At 47.4% G+C, this 13,635-nt stretch overlaps 1 pseudogene; it reads right to left on the minus strand.

Annotated features, from left to right (window-relative positions):
• Positions 1-1,632: 1,632 nt before the first annotated feature.
• LOC125082554 (ribosomal biogenesis factor-like) lies at positions 1,633-13,555 on the minus strand (annotated as a pseudogene).
• Between the last annotated feature and the right edge of the window lie 80 nt (positions 13,556-13,635).

Below are 13,635 nucleotides of genomic sequence, written 5' to 3' on the forward strand. Positions count from 1 at the left end.
GGCTCCATCCCAGGACCCTGGGATCATGACCTGAGCCGAAGGCAGAGGCTTTAACCCACTGAGCCACCCAGGCGCCCCTAATTTTTATTTTTTAAAGATTTTGTTTATTTATTTGAGAGAGAAAGAGAGCACAAGCAGGGGGAGTGGGAGAGGGAGAAGCGGGCTCCCCATTGAGCAGGGAGCCCAACATTGGTAAGGATCCCAGGATCCTAGGATCATGGCCTGAGTAGAAGGCAGACACTTAACTGAGTGAGCCACCCAGGTAACTGTGAAAGTTATTATTATTTTTTTAAGATTTTTTATTTTATTTATTTGACAGAGATCACAAGTAGGCAGAGAGAGAGGAGGAAGCAGGCTTCCCACTGAGCAGAGAGCCCGATGCGGGGCTCAATCCGAGGACCCTGGGATCATGACCTGAGCTGAAGGCAGAGGCTTAACCCACTGAGCCACCCAGGTGCCCCGTGAAAGTTATTTTTAAGTAATCTCTACATGGGGCTCAAACTCATAACCCTGAGATCAAGAGTTGCACACTCCACCAATGCAGCCAGCTAGGCTCCCCTAGAAGTCCTATTTTGTTCTTTTTCAAGTCTCCCATGTCATTTCAATAGCCTTTCATTCCTTGCTCTTGTTTTAAAGTTTATTTATTCATGGGGTTTTTTGGGTGGCTCATTCAAGTTAAATGTCCAACTCTTGATTTCAGCTTAGGTTGTGGTCTCAGGGTTGTGAGATGGAGCCCTGTGTGGGGGTCTGCTCTGGGCATGGAGCCTGCTTAAGATTCTCCTTCTCCCTCTTCCCCCCTCTACCCTGCCCCACTCTATCTCTCAAAAAAAATGTTTATTATTATTTTTAGAAGTCTTTTCTTCATCTTCCCCACCCCTCGCCCCCCAGGGGAAAAGGTGATTTAATACCCACAAATCCCCTCCATCCCCAAGTAATTACATTCTGGGATTTCAGCGTTTCTTCCAATTCTGAACCCTTCTGTTTTTTTCCCCCCCTCTTATGAGAGTAAAGTTAAAGTAGACCTAAGGCCATCGAAAACAAAAAAAGTTGGGCAATAGCTCCTCCCTTGTTTGTCTTATTATTTTTTTACTGTCACGAAACTGTCTTTCTGTGTGTCCTCCAATCCAAACACCCATCCACTGCCACTTACAAAGTGAAGGATGTAAAGTAAGTTGTATTGACTGTTTCAGCGAGCTGATTTTGTGAAATGCCTTCTGCTTTAGCCCTTTAAGTTTATCACATTTTGTTGGCTTCTGACATTCCACTTTCCTAGATTATAAGCAAGATCTGTTTATGTCATTTTTTTTAATGTCATTTGTTTTTAAAATGTGCCAATGCCTGTACATTAACGAGATTTCTTTTTTATTTTATTTTATTTTATTTATTTGACAGACAGAGATCACAAGTAGGCAGAGAGGCAGGCAGAGAGAGGGAGTAAGCAGGCTCTGTGTTGAGCAGAGAGCCTGATGTGGGGCTTCATCCCAGGACTCTGAGACCATGACCTGAGCTGAAGGCAGAGGCTTAACCCACTGAGCCACAGGTGCCCCCATTAATGAGATTTCTAAAAACAAAACTGTTTAAGACTGTTAATTTGTTGATCTTTTGCAGGGTCTTTGATGTATCTCTAGTGTATTACAACTGGGCCATTAATCTCATCGCTTTATCAACATTAACTCGTTCATTTTCATGACACTGCTAAGGAATCAACTGTTTCTTTTCTTTCCTTTTTTTTTTTTTAAGATTAAAAGAGAGAGAGCATGAGCAGGCGGGGAGGGAGAAGCAGACTCAGCAGGGAGCCTGACTCAGGGCTAGATGCCAGCACCTTAGGACCATCTGAAAGCAGATGCCCAACCAACTGAGCCACCCAGGCATCCAGGGAAAGAACTTTTGAGAAAGCGTGTGAGTTCTTCCTATATATCTATGAAAGCTTTATTCACTCTGTTAACTTTTTTCATCATATATGACGTTTATCTTCTGAAGATTAGTGATGACTGGTTTTGCTTTGCTTTTAGACTTCAAGTTGTTTTGGCTGGCTGTATGAAATACGTTCTTCTGACCTCTTAGTTTGTCCTTAGCCATTGTCTTCAATACTCTTGTGCAGCAACTCACACTCCAGATGACGCCATCTACACGCACAGATCTTGAGACCTTTTTAAAAAGATTTATTTATTTATTTGAGAGAGAGAGAGAGAGAGAGAGAGAGAGAGAGGTTGGGGGAGGGGCAGAGGGAGAGAGAATCCTCAAGCAGACTCCCCAATGAGTGTTGAACCCAAGGCTGTATTCTATCTCAGGACCCTGAGACCATGAACCTGATCTGAAACCAAGAGTTGCTGGTGGTTTAACCCCCTGAGTCAGCCAGGCGCCCCTCCTTGCTCTTGTTCCAAACCCCATCTCCTATTTTGTTAAAATATTTCAGCATGCTTATTGTCTTCTATATTTTATAATTCCAATCTCTGAAGGGTCCTTTTATATCACCATGACTCTTACTCAGGCTGGCTTATTTCTCCTGGGGTCCCTGACTTGGAAATGAGGTATAGAAGCATCTAGATTTTATGGGTGAGGGTCCCGTGAAGCCTGGCTGGGGAATGGGCAATGCCTTCTAAAAGGATTTATATTGGCTCCAGAAAACTGCCTTTAAAGTGAAGTATGGGGGCGCCTGGGTGGCTCAGTGGGTTGAGCCGCTGCCTTTGGCTCAGGTCATGATCCCAGGTCCTGGGTTCGAGCCCCACATCGGGCTTTCTGCTCAGCGGGGAGCCTGCTTCCTCCTCTCTCTCTGCCTGCCTCTCTGCTTACTTGTGATTTCTCTCTGTCAAATAAATAAATAAAATCTTAAAAAAAAAAAATAAAGTGAAGTATGTCTGAGACCATGAAAAGTTCACTTGTCAGTCTGGGGTTTTCTGGCTTGTTCAAGGAGTATATAAGGAAACCCCCAAACCCATGAGGGCAAGGCTCGGGCTACAAGTTCTCAGGAGAGACTTGTCTGTTTTATCAAAAGTCCAGGCCCAGACATACAGTTTCCTCATTGCCTGCCTCCACCGGTGGGCAGGCTCCTGAGGCCCGGGCTCTTTGTGGGCTCTCTGTCCCACATCTCCACAGAGTGCAGGCCGGAAAGTTCTAGGTCACAAGAAAGACAAGGATCCTTAGAGTTCTCACTGCTTAAGTTTCCCATCCCGACCACACTGATCTTTCAATCCTCTCTTAATTTTCATCCCTGGAGGGTTGCCTCATTTTTTAATTTTTATTTTATTTTATCTCTTTTTATGAGCTCAGCTAGGTGTTTAAAAGGATGTCTCTTCTGGAATATTATTCGGCTGTAAGAAAGAATGAAATCTTGCCATTTGCAAAGTCATGGATGGAGCTAGTGAGTATAATGCTGAAGGAAATAATCCAGTCAGAGAAAGACAAATGCCACACTGTTTCACTCATATGCAGAGCTTAAAAGCATTGTTTTTTTGGTTTTTGGTTTTTTAGATTTATTTATTTATTTGACAGAGAGAGAGAGAGACAGAATACAAGCAGGGAGAGCAGGAGAGGGGGAAGGGGACTCCTCACGGAGCAGGGACCACAATGTGGGGCTCCATCCCAGGACCCCGGGACCACACCCTGAGCCGAAGGCAGATGCCCAGCCGACTGAGCCACCCAGACACCTCTCATATGTGGAACTTAAGAAACAAAACAAACAGCAAAAGGAGAAAGAAAGAGAGAGGCAAACCAAGAAACAAACCCTTAACTAGAAAGAACAAACTGATGGTTACCAGAGAGGAGGTGAGTGGGTGGAGGATGGGTGAAATAGGTGTTGGGGATTAAGGGGTACCCTCGTTGTGCTGAGCACTGGGTGTTATATGGAAGTGTTGAATCACTCTATTGTACATCTGAAACTAATATAACACTGTGTTAACCAACCAGAATTAAATAAAAACATTAATTTGGGGACGCCTGGATGGCTCAGTTGGTTAAGCATCCGCCCCTGGCCTGGGTCATGTTCTCAGTTGGTTAAGCGTCTGCCTTTGGCTTGGATCACTCCCCATGTGGGACTCCCTGCTCAGCAGGAAGTCTGCTTCTCCCTCTCCTTCTGCCCTCTCCTCTGCTCGTGCTCTGTTTCTCTCTCTCAAATAAATAAAATCTTTATTACAAAAAAAACCAAAGCTTTATTTTTTAAAAGATTTTATGCATTTATTTGACAGAGAGAGAGCACAAGTAGGCAGAGCAGCAGGCAATGGGAGAAAGAGAAGCAGGCTTCCCACGGAGCAAGGAGCCCAACGTGGAACTCAGTCCTAGGACCCTGGGACCATGACCTGAGCCAAAGGCAGACGCTTAACCAACTGAGCCACCCAGGCAGTCCTAAAAAAATATTTTAAATTAATCTCTACACACATCCTGGGTCTTGAACTCACAACCCCAAGATCAATAGCTTTACACTCTACAGCCTGAGCCACCCAGGCACCCCCTTTTTTCTGGGCAGAAATTAGAATTTTTTATTCTATTTATTTATTTATGTATGTATTTATGCAAAAAGATTTTATTTATTTATTTGACAGAGAGAGATCACAAGTAGGCTGAGAGGCAGGCAGAGAGAGAGGGGGAAGCAGGCTGAGTGGAGAGCCGGATGCAGGCCTTGATCCCAGGACCCTGAGATCATGATCTGAGCTGAAGGCAGAGGCTTTAACCCACTGAGCCACCCAGGCACCCCATTTATTTATTTTTTTTAATAAGATTTTATTTATTTATTTGACAGTGAGAGAGGGAATACAAGCAGGGGGAGTGAGAGATGTGGGGCTTGATCCCAGGGCTGAGATCATGACCTGAGCTGAAGGCAGACGCTTAACGATTGAGCCACCCAGGCACCCCAGAAATGAGAATTTTTGAAGAGGCTCCTGGAAAGGACAATGCATAAATTACTAACCCATCTCAGTGACTGAGGACATCGGCGCCTTCTTTGTGACTCCCTGCAGCCCAGAAGGCTTTTGAGCTTGCAGGACGTGTCAGTAAATGTTTGAGGAATTTAACTCAGCCCTAAAGAGTGATCCTGTCTATGGGGAGAATTTCAGGCACTTGCAGTCAGACAAGTTAGAGGAAAAAGAGCCGTAGCCACCTACCCACATGCACAACACATGCACATATACAAGCTCTTACACACTCAAGCCACACGGACACCCCCCCAATATATATACACTTGCACACTCTCACACATTGTCGCACATACATATGCACATTTTACAGGGCATGCAGGATTTGTTTTAATCAGGTACAGTCAGACACACAGACACAGAAATGACCATCATTGTTTACCGGACCAAACTTGGGCACCAATGTCTGAGACACGGGTTTTGAAGCAAAGTAAAGCTTTACTATCAGAAAGGCAGCCCAGGGAGCAGTCTGGGCATTATTCCCAAAGCCACCTTGCCCTGTTGTGCCCTGTTGTGGACTGTTTACGTCCGTAAGAGCGGGGTAAGGGTTTTCTTGAAATCTTGAAGGAGGGAGGCTTGAAACAATATGGAGGTAGACTTTCTTTAGGATGATGAGTCCCCATTAGGGACCTGGTATGATCAGGTGATCAGGCTCAGGAGATAATTTCCAGATAAACACCACCTTGCTGTCCCCATTTAGGTTCCTACGGTTACTGGGTAAATAAGGAGCCAGGGCCAGAAGGCAACATGAATGATTGATCGTGCATGAAGTTAAAAGGAGCAGAGTTGGGGCACCTGGGTGGCTCAGTGGATTAAAGCCTCTGCCTTCGGCTCAGGTCATGATCTCAGGGTCCTGGGATCGAACCCTGACTCGGGCTCTCTGCTCAGCGAGGAGCCTGCTTTCCCTCCTTTCTCTCTTCCTGATTCTTTGCCTACTTGTGATCTCTGTCTGTCAAATAAATAAATAAAATCTTAAAAAAAAAAAAAAGAGGTGCAGAGTTAAGTAGAGAACAAAACAGAATGTGGAGCTAAGTTAATAATAAGGCAATGAACACAATTATAGGTCTGCTTATGCCTTTGAAACAGGTCCAGGAACCAAGCCTCTGGGCTCATCATGAAGGAAAAAGTTTTCATGCCCAGTTCTCCAAAAGAGGGAGGTGGGTCTGGGATTCTCAAGAGCAACCTGACTCACTGAAAGAAGGTGAAAGCATTTGTTTGAGAAAAGGAAGAAGGGAGGAACAGGGTATGATAACCCTGCCCCCCCACTCCAGGCTGTTGTTAGCCACTCCTGATAGACTAAAGAGGAAACAAAATCCAGCCTGGGTGATGCCACTAGTGTTTGTTCCCTTCTCCAGGTGGGAGTGAGACAGGGAAACTGGAGGATTCCGCCAAAACCTGCTTTTTCCTGCTTCTATTCTTGCTGGGGCCTGTATCCTGGAACCCCACTTTACACATGCCTTGCAAATAGCAGACATGGAGTTATGGGACAAGGAGTTAAAGAGTTCTCTCTAGGATAAATAATACCTAAAGAGGGACCCGGTGACAATGGCTGGAGGAGGCTATCCTTTGCACATCCCAGACTACCTGAGCTAGACACCAATGCCAAGACCTTTCTGCTCCAAGGAATGACACCTGGTCCCTTGTCTTTGTTCTAAGTGGTTCCTGGATGCCTGAGAGGAGACACACACTAGATCACCACCCCCAATAAAAACTGGGCTCAGGCACCTAGGTGGCTCAGTTGGCTGGGTGTATGCCTTTGGCTCAGGTCATGATTCTGGGGTTCTGGTCTGAAGGCAGTTGCTTAACCAACTGAGCCACCCAGGAGCCTGATTCTGGGGTCCTGGGATCGAGTTCCTCATCGGGCTCCCGCTGAGCAGGGAGCCTGCTTCTCCCTCTCCCTCTGCCACTCCTCCTGCTTGAGCTGTCTCTCAAATAAAGAAATAAAATCTTTAAAAAGATACAACAAGGGGCGCCTGGGTGGCTCAATGGGTTGGGCCGCTGCCTTCGGCTCAGGTCGTGATCTCGGGGTCCTGGGATCGAGCCCCGCATCGGGCTCTCTGCTCAGCAGGGAGCCTGCTTCCTCCTCTCTCTCTGCCTGCCTCTCTGCCTGCTTGTGATCTCTCTCTGTCAAGTAAATAAATAAAATCTTTAAAAAAAAAAAAAAAAAAAAAGATACAACAACCCCCCCCCAACCCCAGACTCTGTACATAGGAGAAACTCCCTCCTCTCCGAGTTTCCTGGACACCCACGCTGTTACCTGCTCTCTCTACCTTCTGTCAACTCTGCTCTCACCCCTCCTGCTGGCTTCTCCTGTTTGATTTCCAGCCTGCTTGAAGCCAAGGCTTCTCTTGACTGATCTTGCAGGACCCCCACTGGGCCCTCAGACCCGCCTGCTGGCATCAAGAATAGAAAGCAACCCCCCTCCCCAATATTCTCAAAGGTAAGCTTTGGAAGGGCCAAAGAAGTTAAAAGTTTACGCTGCTTTTTCCTCCAAATAACAAGGGGGGGAATAGGTTCATTGATTCACGGGGCTGACCCCAAATTTTCCATTAGCCAGAGGAGGGGAAAAAAAGCAAAAAATGTTCCAATTCCAGCCTTCTTCACCCCAGCTGCAGTGTCGTTGGATTCCAGCCTGGAGAGCTTCCCTAGAGCCTAGAATGTTAAACCAGTAAATGCTGGATTTGCTGCCAGGGGTTTAAGCATATTTGCAATGAGGAAACAAAACAGAACAAGCTAGGGGGTAGGGGGAGGATGGTTAAAATATGGCTTTGTATTTTGCGGCTATTTGCACTTTGTTAAACAACAAAAATGCAACTGAAGACTGTAGAAGATCCGCCAGGCTGTGTTAAAGGATTCACAGGTCTGGCAGCTTCCCATCAAACAAACAGAAAGGAGCTCCATGGAGCTGCACAAAAGGAAAGGTTTTTCAAGGTAGAGAGGGAACAGAAAGAAAGGAATTTATTACCAGAGAATCCATTGTTTGAGGCAAGGTCACTCTCCTTAGGGGATTGGAATTACCAATTTTTTAGTGTGGACCACCGGAAAACTCCATGTTGATTGGTTAAAGGTTAGGGTCCTGGGTCCTGGGACTGTGCTTCACTTGCGTATTAAGCTATAGGTCTGCTGATATGGGGCTCCTCACACAAGTGACTCCATTTTAGGCCTGTGGTTTTCTTTCTAACCATCTAGATTTCTTGTAGAATTGATACAAAATGTTATACACTTTATTTTCATAAATGCCAGAAGGGTCACCCCAATCAGGGAAAGCTGGGAGGAAAAAGGATTACAGGGCACAACTTCCTTGCTTTTTGCTGGTGGATGGGTTAACATTTAAATTTAAATTCTTTTGAGCACTGAAAAAAAAATAGTAAGTCTCCATAGCTGATGATTTTTGCCTCTTGGAGCCTCTGGAAAAAGAATAATGTAGACGACAATGGCAGTCTCCACCTGGAGATACATGTTTGGAGCTTGCTTTCTTTCTTTACTTACTTATTTTTAAAGATTTTACTTATTTATATGACAGAGGTAGAGAGAGAGCACACAAGCAGGGGGAGTGAGAGAGGGAGAAGCAGGCTCCCCACTGAACTGGGAGCCCAATGCAGGGTTCAATCCCAGGACCCTGGGATCATGACCTAAGCCAAAGGCAAACGCTTAACTGACTGAGCCACCCAGGCACCCCATGTTTGGAGCTTTAAAAAGGTGTTTGGTTTGGGGTGCCTGGGTAGCTCAGTCATTAAAAAGGTGTTCGGTTTGCTCAAAAGCTCTTGTAAAATCAGGTGTATGGGATCCTTTGAGGCTGGCCACCTTTCCATCTTGGTGCACATATATTTTGGCAAGGTGGGCAGTTAATTCAGACTCAAAGTTGGACAAAGTAAAAGGGCTCAGGGATACCTTAGTTGCCGTTTGGATTCAGAATCTACCCTGAGTTCTGGCCAAACAACATCTTAAAGGAAAGCCACCAGCTTTTTTGGAATCCTGATTTACAGATACAATCTTAACTGCCCAGGGTTGACTCCAGGCTGAAATCTGATACTGTCAGCTGTGGCCTGATGCAGCCCAAGCAGAAGGTGTACCCAGCTTATGCAACCAAACCACTGTGAATTTGTTCATCGGCCCAAAATGCAAGAGGCCAAAAACTGACATTGAGCATTTGCATTGAAGAAAGATGGGCTGTTCATTGGTATGTCATCACCTACCATTGGGAGCCCACACTAAAAGTCCCAAACTCCCTGATGGCTTGTAAGTGTGGGTTCTTAAGCGGGGAAAAAAAATCAAGGGTATGAGGGTCAGGGTTGTGGGTTCTTTAGACATTGGGTAAATTTCAAGACCGATGACCTGGCACTGGTTTGGGTCAGTGACACATTTTAGCAATGTGTGTCAGAGATGCTGTCTTTGTTAATAAAGGCTATCTATCTTGTCCCCTACACTGCATTTTCATTATCTTTTTTCTTTCTTTATTTTTAAAGATTTATTTATTTTTCTGAGAGGGAGGGAGAGAGACAGAACACAAGCCAGGGGAGGGGCGGGTGTTGGGTAGGGAAGCAGGAGAAGGAGAAGCAGATTCCCTGCTGAGCAGGGAGCCCATCAAGGGGCTTGATCCCAGGACCCCGGGATCATAACCTGAGCTGAAGGCTGACACTTAACTGACTGTGTTACCCAGGCACCCCTAGAAAAGGAAAGATTTTTAAAGGTGGAAAAAAAAAATAAAGGCGGAAAGGAGGTGGGAAAAGGAAATTATGCCAGAAACTCATTGTTTCCTGCAAAGTCACCTTCTAAAGAGGATAGAATGGGTTCATTGAGCTGATCTTATTAGGGCTGACAGTGAAGTTTCCTGTTGATTGGTTAATAGCTACATTCCTTGTGGGGGGCATCAAAGTTGCAGGTAGGTTAGATATTAAGTCTTGGTTTGCTAACATGAGGTTTAGCCAAGTGATTCCAGTTTGGGTCTGCTGTCTCCTCTCTAACAGTTGTGGAACATGGTGGTTGCTGGCTGTGCTGACTTGGGTCCCATCCCTGGGCCCGCACAAAAGGGTTTATTTTCTATTTGGACCATGTGCTGTTCTGCTGTGTATTTCATATACAGGGACTCACTGCGTTCGTGGCATGTGAATCCCCAAAAGCTGGGAGCCAGGAGAAGGTACATCTCAGGGACTGTGATCCCTCTGCCCAGATGGGACTCCTGATCCCGTTCTCTGGGATGTCTCACTGCTATTGATGTGGAAAACAGAGACAGAAGAAAAATTATTAAATTTTCTTACCCAGTGACAAGCCCTTAAAACAGGCAGAGTGACATTCCTCTAGGGACTCAACTACCCCCACCTTAAGGCTTTGCTAAGTCAAAGGGCAATCCTAGCCTGACTGACCCCTACCCCCAAGCAGGATCCTATAAGTCTACTTTAACAATTCCTTTGGAGGGGCGCCTGGGTGGCTCAGTGGGTTAAAGCCTCTGCTTTGGGCTCAGGTCATGATCCCAGGGTCCTGGGATCAGAACTGCATGCGATCGAGACCCGCATTGGGCTCTGCTCAGCAGGGAGCCTGCTTCCCCCTCTCTCTCTCTGCCTGCCTCTCAGTCTACTTGTGATCTGTCTGTCAAATAAATAAATAAAATATTTAAAAACAAAACCAAAAACAATTCCTTTGGAAACTTTATCTCCAAGATATTGTCGACATTCATTCCCAAGCATATGGCCCACTGATAGACATCTAAAGGGTCTCATGAAAATGTTTTATTACTGGTAATGAATAACCTTTTCCCCAACAGTAGCTAGCTCCTCAAGGTCCTGGAAACCTTGCTTCCAAAATTCCTTAGAGACTTACACCATCCCCCAACTCCATCCCAACTTGCAAGCATATAATGGACCACTCCTCACAGCCCTGGGGCAGCAGCTCTTTCTGCCCATGGGTCCTGTCCCCGTGCTTTAATAAACCACCATTTTGCACCAAAGATGTCTCAAGAATTCTTTCTTGGTCATTGTCTCTGGACCTCACCCTACTGAACCTCTCTTATACTCTAAGACTTCATCACTATGGCCTGCTGGCCTTCTGGATGAGCAGTGGTTTGCAGCAATATGCCGATCTTCTGACTCTCCATCTGATGAAGTTCTAGAACCTAGGTGAGGTTCGATAGGGTGAGGTCCGGTGCCGATGGCTAAGAAAGAATTCTTATTTATTTATTTATTTATTTATTTATTTGACAGAGATCAAAGTAGTCAGAGAGGCAGGCAGAGAGAGAGAGAGAGGAGGAAGCAGGCTCCCTGCCGAGCAGAGAGCCCAATGCGATGCGGGGCTCGATCCCAGGACCCTAGGATCGCGACCTGAGCCGAAAGCAGAGGCTTTAACCCACTAAGCCACCCAGGCGCCCCTAAGAAAGAATTCTTAAGATGTCTCTGGTGCAAAAAGGTGGTTTATTAAAGCACGGGGGTAGGACCCATGGGCAGGCAGAGATGCTGCCCCCCACTATCCTGAGGAGTGGCTGATTATATACACAGGAGTTGGGTAGGTGAGGACAAAGGGGGTGTTCAGAAGGGCTATCAGGGTGAAGAAGACTGTTAGGGTATTGGAGGCCTGGTTATTGTCAAGCCAAGGCCATTTTTCCCTCAAATGAGGCACTAACATGAAGACAGTTGGGTGTCTCCTGGTGGAATGTCACATTCCTCCTGTCAAACATCCTTGTTAGTGAGATTTAGGTTTAGAAGAAACTTAACTTTATTTACATTTCCTTCTGCCTCAGCCTCCTTCAGTTTTTTTTTTTTTTAAGATTTTATTTATTGATTTGACAGAGAGAGATCACAAGTAGACAGAGAGGCAGGCAGAGAGAGAGAGAGGGAAGCAGGCTCCCTGCCGAGCAGAGAGCCCGATGCGGGACTCGATCCTAGGACCCTGGGATCATGACCTGAGCTGAAAGCAGAGGCTTTAACCCACTGAGCCACCCAGGCGCCCAGCCCCACTTTCCCTTTCTGTGACTAAGCTGCTTTCTCTTAGGTCAGCCCACCTAGTGAGTTTACAGTTGTGACCAACCCACTGGTGGGCTTCGGTCATGGATGTAGGGAAGACGTTAGGGTTCAGAGCTGACCACCAAGAAAGAATTCTTGAGATATATTTGGTGCAAAAAAGTGGTTTTATTAAAGCACAAGGACAGGACCTGTGGGCAGAAAGAGGTGCACCAGGGTCATGAGGAGTGGCCCATTATAGACTTTCAAGTTGGGAGGGGGTTAGGAAGAGCGTTAAGTCTCTAAGGAATTTTGGAAGCAAGGTTTCCAGGACCCTGAGGGGGGCTGGCTATTGTTGGGAAAAAGTCATATATTAGTCACGAGACCCTTCATATGAGTATCTGTGGGCCATATGCTTGGGGATGACTGTCAACATGTACCGTGGGGGGTTTAACGATAAAGGAAGTTTCCAAAATAATTTTTGTATGTTAAAGTAGGCTTCCAGGATCCTAGAGGTGGGGCTGAGGTTGCCTTTTGCCCTTAGCAAGTATTAACATCGAGGCAGTTGAGTTCCTAGAGGAATGCCACTCTGTTTGTTTCAAGGACTTGTCAATGGGTGGAGGTGATAAGGAAATTTAATAATTTTTCTCCTGCCTTTGTTTCCCACATCATTCATGATGCCCCCCTTTACCTCCTCTCTCCTGAATTCCAACTTCAAGTATCCCAGGGAAGCCTCCTGGTCCACCTGCTTGTGTCCCGGGTCAGAGGGATGAGTTAAAAGACTGGGCTAGAGCTGGATGGCGGGCCCTAGACCCTCAGAGCCGCCTCTGGGATCATATCCAGGGTAGGGTGAGGAGTGAGAAGAAAGGGAAAAGGGATGTTTTGGCTTTGGGCTGCTGTCTCCTTGACCCGGGATCTGGGCATTTTCCCTTCTGCTCTGTTGGTGGGCAGCTCTGACTGTAGAAAGAGCCTCGCAGCCTAGGTTCTCACCAACCTGCGACACACCCGAAAATATGCTTATCCCGCTCGGTGACCTCTAAAATGCCTTCCATGACGGCCGCGCGGAGTATCCCAGTTATCCCTTACCCTTTCGCCAAGCGGCAGCGTCCGGGGACAAAACTCTGAAAGAACACCCCGATGTCCGTGGGTTTTGGGGTCTCCAGATCGGGAGCCCTTTTTCCAAGTCAGCGTGAAGCCCGGGACCCGCCAGGATCTCCGGCACAGGTGGCCGGAAAAGCAGGTAGGTACGCACCCGCTTGCGCAAAGGCTTCATCATCCGCGCCCCATCTCCCCCGGGAGCCCCATCCTGAGGCCCTTCCTCCCGTATCTCCCTCTCCGCGGTGCGTCCTCCTCCCACCCCACCGCCCCTTCCTACCCGCGCTCGCTCCGCTCCATGCGCCTGCCAGCTCTGCGGTGCGCCCCCTCCTCCCCGCCCTTCCTGCGCTTTCCTCCCCGCGCTCTCTCTCTTAGCAGGGCGGCCGCCTCCCACCTTGCAGCGCCTTCCTTGCCGTCTGCCCCTTCCACCAGCGCGCGTCTCCCCGCCTTGCACCGGGAGCTGCGGTGAGAGATGCCGGCGAGCAAGGAGGTCCCGCAGCCCCGCAATATTAGCAGCTCTGCGTACACGGATCTCTTGCACAACGCCTGGGATCGGGGCGTGGCGGGCGCGGCCGGGAAGGACCAAGTTCAGAGCCTCGGCAGGGTCCCCGCTGGGGTCGGGTTGGGGGGGAGGGCGGTGCTGGATAGGTAACTATGTGCTCAGTGCGCCCTCGCCCAAAGGTGGAGACCCCGGGGGGGGGGGG

The sequence above is a fragment of the Lutra lutra genome, chromosome 12, assembly GCF_902655055.1.
Source record: "Lutra lutra chromosome 12, mLutLut1.2, whole genome shotgun sequence".
NCBI classification, from domain to species: Eukaryota; Metazoa; Chordata; class Mammalia; order Carnivora; family Mustelidae; genus Lutra; species Lutra lutra.